Raw genomic sequence first — 14,261 nt, 5'->3', positions numbered from 1 at the left:
CAGACAGGACCAACACTACTGTCACACCAAGGTACAGATGAGAAACGCCATCCTATGATTTCCTCGTGCTCAAGGCCCCTTAAAGAGTGCTTGCCTTAATAAATATGAAACAATTCTAAAACACTGACAACTAAGCTGGTGAGAAGCAACTAGACAGAGGGCTATACAGCAGAAAAAAAGAAAAAAGAAAAAGAAGAGAAGAGTATGAAGATATCAACTTCCAGTGAAACATAAAACAAAAAACAAAATAAATATTCAAGACTCGGACCTTGATGATGTGAATACTAAGCTTTGGTGGTCAGAAAGTGAGAGGAAACAGGGACTCTCTTTGGGACAGATGTTAATGTCAGGACAACCTAGGAAAGCTCAATTCCGTACCTTCAGGTGGTCTCCAGTCATCATGGCTCAACTTTCTCAAAGCCAGGAACTTATTCCATACATGTAACTCGCCCTCTAACAGCAGGGAGAAGATTTTATTTACTCTATTTTAGGAGGGATTGGAGCACAGTGGTTCATTACTCCTGATACACCAGAGGCATGATGCCACAGGACCTCTGAGTCATGTTTTACTTGTTTTTTTGTTTTACATTTCTTTATTACAATCTCACTTCAAATTCCTGTCTCAATAACCAATCTGCATGCCTAGCAAAGACTGGGAGAGTAAATGTTCCTTCTCTTCCCCTTCCCACCCTACTGGACCTAGCATCGAGGAGCAAAGGGAGAGCTTTCTCTCCATTACTCCTAAGTTGCATGGGAAACATCTCCATCCTATATACCTCTGTATCCTGTAGGCAAAGCCCTTAGAGAAGTTTGGTGGAGACACTAAAAAACTGTCTATGGTATAAGGCAATTAACAACCTCTGGGATATCCTCTAGAAGTTTAGGGTGCCTGTGAATTAACAGGGACATCATGAAAAATACAAAATCTCGTTCACCAGGTATGGATGAGACCTGTTTTGTATGGAACTGTATTCCCCCTAAAAAAGATATGTTGAAGTCCTAACCCCTAACACTTCACAATGTGACCTTATTTGGAAATAGGGTCATTGCAGATGTAATTAAGATGAGGTCCATACTGGAGGAGAGTATACCTCTAATCCAATATGACTGGCATCCTTTTAAGAAGATGGCCATGTGAAGACACAGAGACACACCAGGAGAAGGTCAAGTGTTGATGAAGGCAGCTGTATGCCAGGGAATGCCAAAGATTGCCAGCAAACCACCAGAAGATAGGAAGAGGGGGAGAAGGATTCCCCTACTGGTTTCAGAGGGAGCATGGCTCGGCCAACACCTTGATTTCAGACTTGTAGTCTCTGGAACTGTGAAGACAATAAATTTTTGTTGCTTTAAGTCACCCAGTTCATGGTAGTTTAAGTTGGCCCTAGGAAACTAATACAAGGAGTGAGAATGTTTTATTTATAATAAGCTTCCAGGTGATACTTATGCTGCTGGACCATGGATAACACTTTGAGTAGCCAGGTGACTGCAAATGAATGAATGAATGAATGAATGAATGATTTTGTTTACTATCACTGGCACTTAGCACAGAGCCTGATATATGTTTGTACATTTATATAATCCCTAATTCCCAGAGTTTTATTTTCTGCTAACTAACTAGCTGGAAATGTACCCCTTCCTCTATCAATTTCCATGGAGTCCTCTTTCAAAGCTACGTGCTCAGTCAAGGAGTACGGCTTTCTCAGATAAGGCCAATCCCAGGTACACAGACAGCCATACTGCCCTCCAAAGGATTATAAATAACAAAGTTTATAAGACCTTTGGGCTTCCTGCCTTATTTATATAATTTCTCACTTAATATTAAGACATTGAATCTAGTCTCATACATATTCTTGGTGGCTCAAATAGGGCTTTTCTCTCCAAAATTTAGAGTGTTAGGCTTTTGAAAAGAACACATGCTAATAATTACTCCAAGCTGGTTAGAGATAATGGGCAACAGAAAAGTTATTATCTTCAATGTCATCGTATGTCTTTGATATGATAATCATTGCATTCAAGGTATCAGAAATGATGGATGGCCTTTGATTTCGCGTGTACCATGATGCAAATTACCTGGCTCTTTCTCACTCCTGCTTGGAAGGTGAAGAGCTAGTGACAGTGGGCACCCCTAGCTTCAGGGCCTCCAGCCACTAGACAGCAAAATCGGTGACAAAACTCAAAGAGAAACACTTCCTCTTTAAAGATACCTAGGGCTACTTTCCTTTTTCCTTTTACGGACATACTTCATCTAGAACAACCTCGCACATAGTTCTAATTCACAGCTATTGCTGTAACATGCACTATTTACTGCCTAAGTCATTCTACCCTGTTAACTTTCTGGGTAACAACAGATGACATAAGCACCACATTGTTTCTAAGGAGGCTCCCTGAGTTCCTTCTATAAACATAAAACGACGATTCCAGGAAATGTTAGTAAGAAAGGAAAGATGAAGGAGCATGGTATACACATATTTTAAAACTGCTGCAAGTTTTGGTTAAGGCTTACGGTCTATAACCCAGCACATTTCCCCAAAAATTAGTCTTTATCATCCTCCTTACTCTCACGGCCCATCTATCACAGAAAGAAAACACATTATATTCTTTAGTCATCCATGGGAATGGAGTAACATCACGATCCAAAATATTTATTCGCCATGAGCCTCTATATCGATCTTGGCTAGAATCATGAATATATGTTCCCTGAGGTTCCCTCATATGGACAGGTCACCTTCTGATAGTATGAGTGCAACAAGCACACAGTAGGTGATTTGCTCAGGGTCCTCCAGGGGTCCTACTTCTACTCCTGTGTTCCTTCCCTAGCAATACATCTCCTTCCAGCAAGGATGTGCGTGCCTCATCCATTCACGTTGCAACAAGGTAATAGCCTCTAAGAGGTGAAGATCACAACTACTTTGAGTTTTAAGGTAGCACAGTAAAGGCCTGTCCACTTCCTTTTCTCTTATAAAATCAACCCCAAATGAGAACACTGAGGATCAGAGACACACAATCCACCTCGAGTGAAACTAGCAGACCCCCTTAATTTCCAAACAGAAACACGAAGGCAAAAGTAATTGGAAGAGGGGTAAATTCCATGGCAGAGTGACAGAAGGACAAACCTAATTGTCTGCAGAGGAAGGCAGAACCTTGGACGTGCATGAATTAGAGGCACCACGTGCTGGGGAAGGGTGAGGTAGGGAGCTAAAAATAAGGGGATTATTTAAAAGTTAGTATATGGTGCAACTAGGTGCCAGGTGTGTATAATCCCATTTATCATTATCAGGAAGTATAGTTTCTAAACAAATTCAACCAGACAGACTTGGGACTCGTGGACATCAGGCACAGGAGAAGGTGGGATTGAGGTCTTGTACTGGAATGGAGTCATTTTCAAAATTCCACATCCTTTCTTGGATTCTCTCTCAGAAAACTGGCAGTCAGGCTGACACCCCAGCCCCCAGAGTCAGGTGCCTGGAGAAATTCCACCTGGAAAAATGGATCCGTCTAAGAGCAAAGATAAACAGACGCTGTCATTCAGGGCCCACCCAAATGAAATGGCTGGTCTGCAACTGTTTACCCTACTGGGAGACCCATCATTGGGCAAACTTCATCCATTCATACTGAGCTTCCATCCAGGTTTATCATGCCTTGATCTTATACATAAAATAGCAGCCAAAGATCACCAATTATTTGCGATAATCCTCTAATGTGAAATACAGAGGTCACAAACAAAAAAATGTAAAAAGAGAAACTTGGAAGAAGGGACAGAAGGAAAGTAAAAAGCAAAGGAAAATGTGAAGAAACTATAATTTATAAATTCAGAAAGGGAACTGTATTCTTTTAAAAATGAGCTTTTATAAATTCACATAGAATTCTGAAATACAAAAACCCTTGTCTACCAAAATAGGAAGTCCATGGTGACTGTTTAAAATTGTATTCACAATAGACAGCAGAATATCAGACAGATGGCCAGAGAGGGCATTGAAAACTGGTGCCCCTGGGGTGCAAGGTGGGAGCGGAATGGGGGGCAACAGGAAATCTTTTTTTTTTAAACAATTTTAAAAGCTGTGAAATATTATAGAAAAGAGTAGCATGTGCACATTTATGTATAGTTTAAAGGACGACAAAAGTAAACCATGTACGGGCGTACACCTTACCAAACCGAGAACTGTTAACACCTTCGAAGGCCCTCTATCTTCCCCTACAATTCACCTCCAAAGGGACCATTTTTTCTAAATTGTATATTTATTATTCCCTTGCTTTAGAAAAAAGGTTTTGCCACAAATGTATGATTTCATAAAATTTTTTGACTTTTTATGTTTTTAACTTCAGACCAATGGAATCATTCTTCTGTGACTTGCTTTCTCCATTGAACATGGTGTTTAAGAATCATCAGTGTGGATGCAGGTAGCTGCAGTTGAGTCTTTTTTATAAAAGCTGTGTAGTATTCTGTGATACTCCTCCACTCTGATGTTGATGGCCATTGTTGTCATTTTCAGATTTTTGCTATTATAAACTATGCTTTTACGAACACTCTCACGAGTCTCCTGTACAAAGTTGCAAAAGTTTGAGCAGAGGATGTACACGTGTTCACGTGAACTAAACAGAGCCAAACTGTTTTCCAAGTATATAGAACAACTGACCTTCCCATTAGCAGCAATCAGAGTTCTTACTGCTTCACACCCTCCCAACATTTCAACAGTTATACTTTTTGATTTCTGTCAAGCTGGTGGGCCTAAAATGGTATCTCTGCATTTCCCTAGTTGTTGACTTGTTGATCATCTTTTCATACATTTAGTGACCATTCATTCCATGACAAGCCTGGTCATATCTTTTGCCCATCTTTCTATTGGAAGGTAACCATTTTATTACTGACTGGTAAGAATTCTACATATATTTTGGGTAGTAATTCTTCTTCAGTTAAATATGTTACAAATGCCTTCTCCAAGCTTGTGGCTTATCTTTTCATACTCTTTGTGGTACCTTTTGAGAAGCAAGAGTTTTAAAATTTTTTAATGTAATTTTATTTAATGTACTTATTTCTTATTTGATATGCTTTTTGTGTCTTTTCCATGTGAGGTTAAAAAATATGCTCCTATATTCTTTTTTTTTTTAAAAACTATTAACTTTTTCCTTTCTCATTTATGTGCTTGATACATCTGGAATTGATCTTTATTCATGACATGAGGGAGGGAATCTACTTTCTTTTGGAGATATATATATATATATATTTTTTTTTTTTCCAATTTTTAAAGTACTTTTCTTTAATAGTCATTTTTGCCCACTGATCTGAGAGACCACATTTGTCATATATTAGTTTCCAGATATGCATGGATCTGCCTCTGAACCCTCAATTCTTTCCATTGATCTTTGTTTTTTCTGTGCCAATTATTACCACACTATAGCTACCTTACTGCCTATTGCTTTATTTTTCTTGATATGAGGTAGAATAAGCATCCTACCTGGTTTTTCTTTGTCAGAATTTTAAAATTTTTTTGAATTTTATGTTTATTATTCCCTTGCTTTTTAAAAAACAGTTTGCCACAAATGCATGATTCCATAAAATTCTTTGGCTTTTTATGTTTTTAACTTCAGACCAATGGAACCATTTTTCTGTGACTTGCTTTTTTCACTAAGCATCATGTGTAAGGTTATTTTTGAAACTCTGCTCTTCTATACAAATTTTTAGAATAAGCTTGTCAAATTCCAAATAATCCTACTTAGATTTTGATTGGAATTACTTTGAAACTAGAAATCAATTTGGGGCTAACTGACATCTTTATAATATTGGTCTTCCTATTCATGAAAAGACTATGTCTCTCCTTTTATTTAGGTCTACTTCAATACTTTTGCTATAATAATTTTTTATTCATTGCTGGATTCCGTTTACTAATACTCTGTTCAGGATCTCCACATCTATATGAGAGAAACTGACCTGTAACTTTTCTTTCACTTCCTGTCCTTGTCTGGTAGTGTTATCAAGACTATATTCTAGCTTTGAGCGTAACATTCTCTATTCTCTCAAGTATTTTGTGTAAGAAGAAAATGCTTGGTGTAATAAAACCATCTGGGCCTGGAACTTTCTTCATAAGAAGATTTTAAACTATGGACCCAATTTCCTTAATATTTATAGAACATTCCAGTGTTCTATTTCTTCTTGACTCTGTTTTGGTAATTTATGTTTTTCAAGAAAGTTTTAAATTTTATGTTATTTTCATTTATTGCCAAAAGTTTGGTCACGGTATTCTCTTATCTTATACATTTCTATCACATCTATAGTTACATTCACTTTTACTTTCCTATTATCTTTATTTATGTTTGTTTGTTTTGCTCAATCCTGCCTAAAGTTACTGAATTTTGGTTTCAAAGAATAAACTTTTGACTTTATCGATCTTCTATATTGTATTAAATTTTTTAAAAAAATTTCCATTCTCATCTTAAAATGCATTAGGTTGAACCATATGAAATTCTAAATATTTGATAACATTTGACCTGCAAAAATGGCTTTTCCTGGGGCTTCCCTGGTGGCGCAGTGGTTGCGAATCTGCCTGCCAGTGCAGGGGACATGGGTTCGAGCCCTGGTCTGGGAAGATCCCACATGCCGCGGAGCAACTAGGCCTGTGAGCCACAATTACTGAGCCTGCGCGTCTGGAGCCTGTGCTCCGCAACAAGAGAGGCTGCGATAATGAGAGGCCCGTGCACCGCGATGAAGAGTGGCCCCCACTTGCCGCGGCTGGGGAAAGCCCTCGCACAGAAATGAAGACCCAACACAGCCATAAATAAATAAATAAATAAAAATTTAAAAAAAAAAAAAAAAAGGCTTTTCCTGTTGTTCAACCTAATTTTTCCTTCTAATTTCTTTGGTTTGTTTTTCTTTTTCTAGCTGTTAATTTTGGATGCTTTATTTTTGACCTTTTTTTCTAATATAAACACTCATGACCATACATTTTAGTGATATCCTTTGAGTCTTAGTAACCAGTATTGTTTGAATTATAAGGGTTTTCTGAACCCCATTATAACTTCTTTCTTGATCCGTGAGTTATTTGCAGGTGTGAATGTAAATGTTAAAAGGCAAGGAGGTTTTTGTTATTGACTTATGTAAATTATCTTTTTGTTATTGATAAATTATTTCTAACTTAATTTCATTTTGGCCAGAGGATGGTCTGTACGAAAAATGGCTTGAAATTTGTTGAGGTTTTCAGGACCTTTGTTTTTCTTAGGTCTTTTAATATTGCTCGACTCTTAAAATTAATCCATGCATTATGTTTTGAAAATAAACTGTAAGTCGATTCAATCTGATTATTAATATAGAAACCAACCTAAAATATCACACTTTAAAGAGCGTCATCATCACCTAAATCAGTGATTCTAGACATGGTTATATTTATTTATTTATAGCCTATCATGTTCTAAAAGGATTTAAGGAAGCACCCTCATGTTGCCTCCCAACGGCCGCCATACTTAAAAATTGTTCTACCAACATAGATTACTATGAAAGCCAAATAAAAATAGTACTGGAAAAGGCTGACAACTTTTATCATCTTTTTGTTGTACTGCATGGTTTTCTCTTGGCACACCTTGAGGACGTTCATCTCTGAGCGTCTAGCTTAAATTCATTTGTTTTAATTACACAGCTGTGTCCCAATGGGACACAGACAGACAAATGAGAGGGTGAGATGGATCTCTGCTAGCCCTCTGGAGGTTCAGGAGTCACCCCTGCATGAGAGATGAAGCTTCTGGTTGGAATCCAACCTCCTGTTCTCTTTTAGGGGTGACACTAGGGGATTTTCCATTGTCCTTATTCCTACTCCTGATGGTCATGATGATGGTGGCGATAGTGTGGTTGAACCAGCAAATATTTATGTATCAGACACGCAGCTAAACACTTCACAGATTATTTTAATTCTCACAATCACCCTTTGAAATACGTACTATTATTATTCTCACTTTACAGATGAGGGAGTGGTACGGAGGAGCCTTAGAAAGATGAAGGGACTTACCCCATGGATAAAGTGATGACTCAAAAGAAAAAGTCAGGCCTGTGTGGTTGGTTTCCAGAAAGCCCTGCTGACCACGACGCGACCACCTTCCATACTTAGACTAGTCGTGACTCTTGGTGCCCTGGGTGTGCTGGAGGAAGCAGCTGATTGGAAGCCTTGAAACTGGCTTCCTGGTGGCTCTGAGGCAAACACACACCAAGATCTTAGCCAATTGGTGTGAACTCCGTGTGCTGGCCTGTGAGTCTTACTTTCTTTTCCACGTACCTTCAGCCTCAGAAGCTCATCCCTTCCACTGGTGGCAACTGAACGGCTGTGTCCTACAGAGCTGAACTGTTCAGATACCTCCACATCCCAAGAGCATAAGTAATACACAACAAAAACATCACATGGCCCAGTTTCTCCAATGCCTTACTAAATCATGCTAAACATCTCGTATGCTTTAGGCATTTTGCTGCTTTTCTGAACCACATTCTTCCCTAAGCAACCATCTCAGTGTCTCATTTTTTCCATTAGTAAGATGATTATAGTACAGAGTGAACTATTTATAATGAGGCCCAGCTCAGGCACTGTGGCTTTCAGTTGGCTTCATTTTAAAGCCATCTTTCTTTGTTAATTAATGTACCTTACCCAATGTTGTAAGTAACACTCATTTATGTTCCTGAATTGAGCAGGGAGGAAAAGGACCACACCCAGAGTGAAAGATCCAAGGTCTTCAGAATCAGTACCAATGCGATAACAACTTGAAAGCAAAGTTTAAAAGTTAGTTTTTGTGTTTGTTGTAAACTAAGGAAGTTGTACAAGAGAGTCTACAAGACAGTCAAAAGTGATGTGATAATTAAGTCCTGAATTAACCCCCTGGTCCTTGCAGCTCTATACTATTTTTAAAGACCACCCCCCCCCCCACCTCCTAGGACATTTTGCACATGCAAAATGTCTAATGTGACTAATAAGGTACCTAGCATAAAAGTTAATGAATGAAAATGAAAACACTAAAACTCAGGTTATTTAGTAACCAGGGCCTGGAGCCAGATCCCAATTAAACCACTCTGGTGGTGAAGGAAGGGACGAAAATGCCCAATAGGTTCCATCTGGCTGCTCCTGTGGGTCAATCTAGAGCCTCACGGCCCTTTCAAATTAGCCTCCCCACCTTCTCCTCTCCCTTACGATTGAAGGGCTAAGGGCAGTCCTCCTCACAGGGCACTGGGGAAGTCCATGTAAAGGGCTTGGCCGCGAAGGAATCCAGCTGCAAACAAGCACCACTCCCCAGCTCTTCCCAGCCCAATCCCTTTTGTCATTCATTTCTCTGGAGGGCCCCTAACCCTCCAATCCCATTTGTACCCCACTGAGGAGATCTGATAATGGTCCTGGCAGAGCTGTGGCTTTTCAAAACTTCTGGCAGGGGCCTCGCTGACCCATAACTTGCCTACACACATGACTTCTTCTCATACTGTCTTTGTAAATTGACCATGGCTAACCTTGCCGCCCTAATCAGATCAATCAGAATAACATTTCTTTAGCTGCTGCACGCTGGCAGCCTCCTGGGCTGAGGCGTGACTCTGAGTCAGCCTCAGATACTGAAGGCGGATTTTGGAGTTTCCAACGGTCTCAGGTTTCCTTAGCTTTTATCACAGTTGGTGAGCTTTGTCGGGCCCGTGTTTACAGCCATGCAAATTAGCCTCAGCTGGAGAGAAACCAGGTCAGGCCTAAAGGAAATCAAGCTCTGGGCCAAAAGGTACTTTATCAAAAATTGTAAGTGTAGCCATAGTACTGGGGGCAAGCCAGACTGTCCTAGGAAACACGTGGATGGCTGTGTCTGGTGAAAACTGAACTCTTGGCTTGGCCTCTGGACCCTGGCAACGCTATGGAGAGATGGAGGGGAGAGTGCACACCAGCGGAAGGGGGCTGGCCAACTCGGCCACTGGCTGCTGCCGCCAAAGACATTTTCTGTTAAGCAGAGACAAGTGTGAGGAGGGAAATGTTGCATCTTTGGGGGAAGAAACATTGTGTCTGTGAGGCTGGTTTGCAGTATATCCCACATTACTCATTGACGAAGCAAGGTCCAAATCTGAGGTTGCACTCTACTCACACTCGTATACACTCAGTTTTAAAATGCGTGTGTGAAGGTGTCCACGTACAGATATGATCTGATACTTTGCATCTGGAAAGCATCTTTAGAAACATCCGCTCCAGAGGCCATGACAGTTACAGAGACTAAGGCCAGAGAGGTTACGTGACTGGACACACAACTGCTAACTAGTTACCTTCAAGACCAGACCTCTGGCGCCTTTCCATTGCAGTTTTCCCCATCAGATTCCAGCCCTTCAATACCCCAGGACATAGAGAAACTTGGCTTATTTTAAAATAAACCTCCAATACGTTTACGTCTCTTAAGATTAGGGGATTATTAAAATCCTAACAATTGCTCCCTGAGCTCCCACATACCTGTGACTCATACACCGTGGTGCTGATGGTGTCAGGCAGTCTGATCTATGGGTCTGAGCGCAGAGATGTTGGTTCACGTGTGACGCCCCTGTCTATCTGCCCTCTAATAAATAAGACAAAAGTTGGTGGATCTTGAGTGTTCCCATTTGCAAAGTAGAAGTGATGACCATATCCTTGGAATTCATCTAATTAAAGTTTACCTTTTGACAGATGAGAGACCTGAGACCCAGAGAATTTAAAGAACTTGCCCAAGATTCAACAGTTGGCTAAGGTCAGAGCCATAAGTAGAAACCAGGTCTACAGACACCGAAGCCAGAGCTCTTTTCACTAAACAATGACCAGGAAATAAAATTCAGACTTCTCCAAGTGAATATAAAGTCAGGACTTGTAGTTAAATTCAGACCAACAGACCATTTGTCAAGTGATTAAGAACACAGATTCTGGGGCTGTTGCTGGATTCATCTCCTTGCTCTGCCACTTAAGAGCTGTGCGATGCTGGGCAAGTTACATAACCCCTCTGAGTTCGAGCTTCCTCATCTACAAAATGGCAATAATCATAGAACCATCTCACTGGGTTCTTGTGATGACTGGATAAATTAATACATGCTAGGCACTTAGCCAAAAAACGCTCACCTAGCATTAACCATTATTATTGCTATTGAAAGCTTGTTGTCATCTTCACTTGAAAGATTCTACATAAATACAAGGTTATTAAGACTTCTGTTCGTGTTAAGCACATACCTGTGGACGCACGTGTATGTTTTTGGGGCTGTTTTGATCTTTGTGTATATTGGAGACGTGTGCACTCTGCAAGGCATTTATGAGTTCATTTTGGAAGCACCCATGTGACCTGGGTTTGTGACTTAAATACACATATAAGATCTTTGGTCATTCTTGTAATTTCCTCACATACTTCTAGCTTAAAACTGGAGGCCAGAGAAGTCACTGCCACCACCAAGGTCCCCACACTGGCACTCAGGCTCAAACCACTGTCTAGCTCCGGCCAGTCCCGGTCTTAGAAAACGTCCTGTATTAAGCATAAATGAATGAGGTCCAGGAAAATATAGGTGAGATTTCCAAAACTTTACTCACCTAGGAGTAAAGAATAAAATACTTAAAAAAAAAACCCAAATATTTAGACTGGTTGTCTCATAGGATATCTTGTAATGTCTAATCAAACTTCTTTATTTTCCAATTAGAGAACCCCAAATCTATATTCAAATACATCTCCCCTCCCTTTAGATATGGACAATTAAAAAAAACCGTGTGTGTGTGTGTGTGTGTGTGTGTGTGTGGTGGGGAGGTGATTCCAGAATCAGTCCCAAAGGGGCTAAGTCTAATACTTCATAAATTTTTATACTGCAGTCATTCATTCTAAGCACTGGAACTATGCCTACTAATGATTTCTATTCTACTAATACCTACAAGCCTTTCTAATATTCCTTTGGCTCCCAATACTTTGAGTGGATAATTTGCTGTGAAATTTGGCCCCATGGTCCACAATAAAGAGATTTTACAAGACGGAAGAGGATCCTCGAGGGGTAGTTACACTCTTGTAGGCTCCATGGCTCCGGCTCTAGGACAGAGGCTAATTTAGCTCTGCAGAGCTCAGCATTCGAAGGTGTCCTCTTGTGGTGTGGGTAGGAACTGAGCACCATACGATCCTGTAGCTGGCTTGAGGTACAAGTCCAGATTAAGTTACTGTTTAACAGCCAACAAGAGAAACATAGTCTAACTCCAAGAATAATATTCAGATTCAACATTCTGAAAGAATCATTGATATCCATACTTGACAAGTTCTAATGACCTTTTTTAAAAAAAAATAAGTAAATAAAGTAAAAGTACAACTTAACTTTTTGGGCTGTCTTATTTCCACATAAAATTTACAAGGCAGAATTTCTGTAAGTTGGTGCTTGTCATGGAGTAGAAGCTCCCGTTCGCTTTCAGTAGATTTGGCCAGTCAGGGGCCTTTAAAACCAAAGAACAGGGAAGCCCAGATCATTCCAGATATCACTCAAGGAATCTGGACATAGCACCAATGACCTCAAGGTCATATATTGGTGCAAACAACACACGGGCAAGTGATTTCACTCACTGCCATAGATGATAACCCCTAACCTCACTGCTCATTTTTCAAACACATGAGTAATAGAAAGGGCTTGGCAAATGCATTCCCATTCCTGGAGGGGGGGGGGAAATAATGCACATACCTTACCAGGGCAGCCCAGAGAAATTATCTTTGTACACAACAGCTGAAATTATATAAACTTGGAAGGCAACAGATTATGAAAACCCTATAAATGTATGTTCTCCTTCCACTCATCTCCCCTCCCCACTAAACTGAGAAACCAAGTCTGGGATTTGAGAGTTACAGCTACGATCCTGGCCAAAGTGACCCAATTACAACTGAAAGCTTTTGGCTCCAGGAAGTTTCAATAGACCAGTGTCTGCGGGACCATCACCACCCCTCCCTACCCCCACTCCCACCAAATGCTCAGGGAATAGCCATTATGTCATTAATTCTTAAGAAATATCTATTAAAAAGGCCAAGGGAGTGGAGTAATTTTATGTGTCTTACAGAGGAGGGAACAAGCATGGACATTATTCATAATTTCAAGAGAGGAAGAATATTGGCAGGTCGTGCTGATTTTCTGAACGTTGTCAGGCAAGTTTAGAAAGCAATTGGAAAGTTTATCGGAGTGGCTACTTCTCTGACAGGCACCAGGACAAAGAATCTCAGACAGATTCTGTCTGATGAAGGCGGATTTCTGGCTCCTTGTCAAGGCGCTGACCTACCTTTCCCTGGAACAAATGTAACTTAGAGATAGTAGAAATATGGGCATATTGACAGTGAAAACTCTTATTTTACAGTGCAAAAAGACTATATAAACCAATGTAAGATGAACTACTAGATGTCTGTATACGCTGTTAAAGGAGCTGAAAAACAGGAATGGTCTAGAGATGACCATTTGCAAATAGTTTCAGGAAGGGACACACTCATGCTTGAAGACCCTCAACAAGCTTGTGGGAATAAGCGATGTTCAAGAATTTCTTTGCAAAGCTTTCGTGTTTGTTCATAAACTAAGAGATTAATACATAGTCCTAGAGAATACTTCAAGTACTTTCACAATCATGATTTCATTTTATCCTTGTAATGACCCTGTAAAGGGTTGTTATTCCCTATTTGGTAGAGGAAGAATCTGTGTGGAAAAGTTAAACGAATTGCCCTGAAGGTTATCAGAGAGAAAAAATAGGAGATAGTACTCAGTGTTGCTGGTACAGACAAGAGCTGATGTTTTGAGCTCTGGTTCTCAATTTGGTGAATGTTATGTCTGTGGTGGCAGAGTGGTCTCATGCCACAAATGAAGATGGCACAGGCCTGAGTACGCAATACGAATTTGTCATAGTTAGTATTTAACTTATAGCTAATATTTAAAATGATTGATGGGGGTCAAAGGAAAACAGCTCCAAATCTACATATTGTTTCATATTATTTCATAGTTGGAGTTATACATAGTATCTTTTTATTCAAAGATTTGGATTCCTACCGGAGGATCCTGAAGAAAACTTTGGATAATTTCACAACGTAGGACGTATTTTGGATTTGCACAAGTGTAGCTGGATTTTGTTGATGATTCTAAGAATGGCTACTCTCATTTATAAATGTTAAAATCGATCATCCCAGTAAAAGTTGTTACCAACATTAAGTGCAGCAAATTACTGTTTAAATTCAGGGGAAGTGAAGACATACGCTGAGGCTCTTCTACATCCTCTCAAGTGTCCGGCATTATCAATGTCTTCCTAGCTAAAAGCGTACAAACCCTAGAA

General features: G+C 40.0%; 1 protein-coding gene across 5 annotated transcripts in view; it reads right to left on the bottom strand.

The window, feature by feature from the left end:
• Positions 1 to 14,261, bottom strand: part of FMN1 (formin 1) — a 452,412-nt gene that overhangs the window by 200,553 nt on the left and 237,598 nt on the right. Inside the window, exon 1 of one of the 5 annotated variants that reach the window (XM_082384942.1) lies at positions 10,434 to 11,688. The exons of the other annotated variants lie outside the window; for them this stretch is intronic. The gene's annotated coding sequence lies outside the window, so the exon portion shown is untranslated. Of the gene's footprint in view, positions 1 to 10,433; positions 11,689 to 14,261 lie in introns of those variants that run through there. 5 annotated transcript variants of the gene reach the window in all.

Source organism: Balaenoptera borealis, assembly GCF_965194805.1.
Source record: "Balaenoptera borealis genome assembly, chromosome: 3".
Taxonomy (NCBI): domain Eukaryota; kingdom Metazoa; phylum Chordata; class Mammalia; order Artiodactyla; family Balaenopteridae; genus Balaenoptera; species Balaenoptera borealis.
This window is presented reverse-complemented; position numbering and strand designations above follow the sequence as displayed.